Source organism: Aplysia californica, unplaced genomic scaffold (genome assembly GCF_000002075.1).
Source record: "Aplysia californica isolate F4 #8 unplaced genomic scaffold, AplCal3.0 scaffold00058, whole genome shotgun sequence".
Taxonomy (NCBI): domain Eukaryota; kingdom Metazoa; phylum Mollusca; class Gastropoda; order Aplysiida; family Aplysiidae; genus Aplysia; species Aplysia californica.
The window spans coordinates 135,542-139,519 of NW_004797328.1; positions in this window are offsets into that span (position 1 = coordinate 135,542).

The window sequence follows — 3,978 nt, forward strand, 5'->3', positions numbered from 1 at the left end:
CTTAAGAACCGCTTCTCCAGGTTCGTGTCAGATCCTCCCTTTGAGATCCCCAATCAACAGGAGAAAGCTATTTCCCAGGGAAGCATCCTTTCTCTTTTCCTCTTCAAAATTAAAATAGATTACATCGCTCAGACCCTCCAGATTACCATACACAGCTTGCTGTACGTTGACGAATTCCTGCTATGCTGCCGTTCCAAAAATCCTCAACCTACATTTGCAGCTCCACAAATTTTAAAAGTGGGCAAATGAAAACGGTTCCAAGTTTTCCTCATCAAAGGCGGTTGCAGTACACTTCTGCTGATCAAGCAGACGTGTGCTGCAGCCCAATTTGACACTATACGGGGAAATGATTTCCCGTTCAGGACCAGTCTCGCTTCCTCGGAAATATATTTGACAAGAAACTTACCTTTATTCCACACATAAATGACCTCCCTGTGAGGTGCCGGAAAGCCTTCATCGATCATCATTGCCTTTCGCACCCCGGATCAGGATATAGGCCACGAACAAACACTCTCCACCTTTTCCTATCCTGGGCTAGTCGCTTGATGTCACTCCACGTCTTCCCACTTTTCTGTACATCCATTTCCGTGACTCTTCTCCAGGTTCCACGTGGTCTTCCCTTTCATCTTTTACCTTGTGGGTTCCAATCTAACACTTTTCTTGTTATGCAGCTGGCCAGAAAGCCTTGAACTCTTAAAAAATAATGGCCTCCAAAGTGTGTGTGTGGGGGGGGGGGGAGGATTCAAAACACCTTCTCCGTCTATACTATTCCCTTGTCCGATCCAAGCTTGACTACGGCTGTCAAGTCTATGGATCGGCAAAACCCCAGGCCCTAAAACTGTTAGACCCAGTCACAGAATTCTACACTAAGTGTAGAATTCTGTGGACCCAGTACAAAACCAAAGACTCCGCCTCGCACTGGGGGCTTTCCGCACTTCTTTAGTGGAGAGCCTCCACGCGGAGGCAAAAGTAACATGACAGACACTCAGACGTATAATACACTACAATACGTAATTAAACAGAGCTCAACAAAAGAGAACCCAGCACACGACTACATTTCTGGAACACACCCAGACACCATAAACTCATTTTTTTACAACTACAAACATTTTTAGATAACGTTTTTTAAATGTCTTTTCTTACCACAGATTTTTAACATTTTAATCTCAAAACCAAGCCGTGCTGGGAACGGTTGTAAATGCAACCAACTTGTGTAATCGCGAGCGCTGTAAAACTCTTACAGAACTAAACTAAACAACTACCTTCAACAGTGAACGTGGTTTTCACTATTTATCAGATACGTCTTAGTCCTGTGTTTGTCCCAAAAATGTCAGAGATTGGTTGCTGATAGAAGCGGTAAAGTCGAATTTGAGTATCGATCTTCGAAAAACAGAATGCACGCGCATTAAGTTCGAGGAATTTATTTTTCCTTTAATCTGTGATAAATACAGCCATTTACGCCGAGAACGTGGATTTTATTTCTCACATTAAATTTTACTTCTGTGTTGTTAATTGTTGATTGATACAACCGACAAGACCCGCAGTGGGAATAAATTTTAGATCTGGAAAACAAGGCAAATTTTTTATTAGGGGAATTCAATTAATAAAGCTCCGTCTTAATAAGTAACGAATGGGGGATTTTTTTTATATTAAAAGCATTACGATCCCTCAACCCCAGGAGCTGAGCCTTCAGTCCTGGACTTGGAATATTTCCACTTGCACGCGATGAAGCTTCCACACGTGTTTTTGATCCCTTTTACAATCTCCGTCGTTGTTCGATGAGCATTTTCTGAAGACAACTTTGATAAAGACTACTGGTATTCTGATGAAGATGACGGCTTTCTATCTTCAGAGAATAAATCCGGTATTCAAGAGAAAAACTCTCGTGTCAGTGACTACGAAAATGACTGGCCTGCCTTGGTGCCGAAAGACCCAGAAGGGGCCTCTTAAGAGTGGGAAGCTGGAGTAACTCGAGGACTAGACTTTCATATCGACTGTTGTGATCAACGTTGTTCTGATAGTGAGGATATATCTTTGAAGAAATGGTCTGCGTGTTGTATCAGCTTCTGCTCATGCTCCGAGTCGTGTAATGTCTATGACACTTGTTGCCCTTTTTATCATCACCACAGGGCTCAACGAATTTTTGATGAAGTTGGCAGACACATTGAAAACACAACAACAGTAGAAAGGAATGTTTCTACAAATCACGACAATAGACATTCAGATTTTGTACGCCTTGCGTGCACAGAATTCGATCATAAAGACAAGTACCACTTCATCTTCTCAGAATCAAAATGTCCGGAGAGTGAATCAAACAGCACGCTGCGGAACTTATGTGAGGCGAGCCCTTGTGAAAGTCTGCAGGGCTGTACCCCTATCTCACCCAAAACAACAGGGATTGTGTATAGAAATGTCTACTGTCTACTGTGCAATGTAAATGGCTACACGGGCCGTGTAGAGACGGCGAGCGATGGGAATGGATCTGGGTATATCCTGTCACTCAACAACAGCACGACGGTATATTATTACAAGTGGTCCGTCCAGATTTCTTGCAGACATTACCAGACGTTATACACCATCATGTCAGAGGAAGAACTGTTTCTGGAGTCACGTAAGTTAGACCAATTGTGTGATATCCGAATCTCCCCACCGTCGGAAAAAGTTGTACCACCTCCACAGAAGTGTGACCCCGACTTCAACCTCCTCCCGGCCCTCGACAGCGGAAGTGAGGCTGGATCTTGTGTGGTCAACGATACGAGGCTTATTCACTACTGCAAACATATAACACACCCGGTGTTCAGAACGAGTGAAGGCAGACTGAAACTGTTCTGTTTACTGTGCCAGGGGTTCCAGCTCTGGAAGTTGCCGACCTTTGGGGGAACGCCATCGTCCGGCACATGTAATACTGCTACGCTGACACATGTGGTCAGCGTGACCACAATATCCTTGCTACTGGGAGTGACCAACAAGGTTTATGCAGAAACAATAAATTTTGATACTGCCGTGTGCTCTAACATTACTTTGAGAAATAATCAAAACTTCCTGGTGAGTAAATAAACTGTTGATTTGTACCTCCTGCCACCCCCAGCCCCCAACCTCCAATTTTAACTGTTACAGATCCAGACACTTATATTTCCCTCACATAGTACTGGCCACTTCATCATACACACTCAGGAATTTTTATCGTAATCACGCGTATAAAAAAGCAACGTGAAAATATAAATGGATTCAAAAGTATTATTATCTATTTATTGTCAATACCATGTTTGAAACAGTAAAGAGCCTCCCAGTGGGTTGTGGAATAATAAATTCCGTCTGCCCCGTCTGCAGGAGGTGATACCCCCCCAATGACGAAGTGTTGCACATGGACCCCCACCCTCTGGGATCCATGTGCGACATAATATGTGCAATATCCTCCTCTTCTCCTTCCTTTCTTCTTTCTTTCTCCTTCTGTCTCTTCATCCACCACTGACCTCAAGTGCAGCAACACTGAAGGTCATCCATCTCACAGAGTGGGCGCCTTGCTGACCATGAGGTACGACCCGTGCAGAGGGAAACCGGGTACCTGGTGGTACAGGTGAGATCAGTTTGCGGACTGTCCTTCGTCAACACACCTCTTTCAATCTTTGGCTCAGGTTTTCCTTTAAGACGGGAGAGTGGCACGGCCCATGCGAACGCAGCTGCACAAACTTGAAAAGCGGGCAAACGAAAACGGGCTCAAGTTTTCCTCGTCAGAGACGATTGCAGTGCACTTCTGCCGATCAGGAGACGTGCTGTGAACTGGTGTGAATGCAACCAACTTGTGTTTCGTGTGCCCAAATGACCTTACGCAGTTTCGAGCGCCGTAAAACTCTTACTAAACTAAAATACTACGTCATCAACGATGAGGATAAAATGTCCGTTGTAATAGTCTACCTGGGGGTAGGGGCGGGATAGATAGAGAGAGGGAGAGGGGGAAGAAGAAGAATGAGAGAGAGA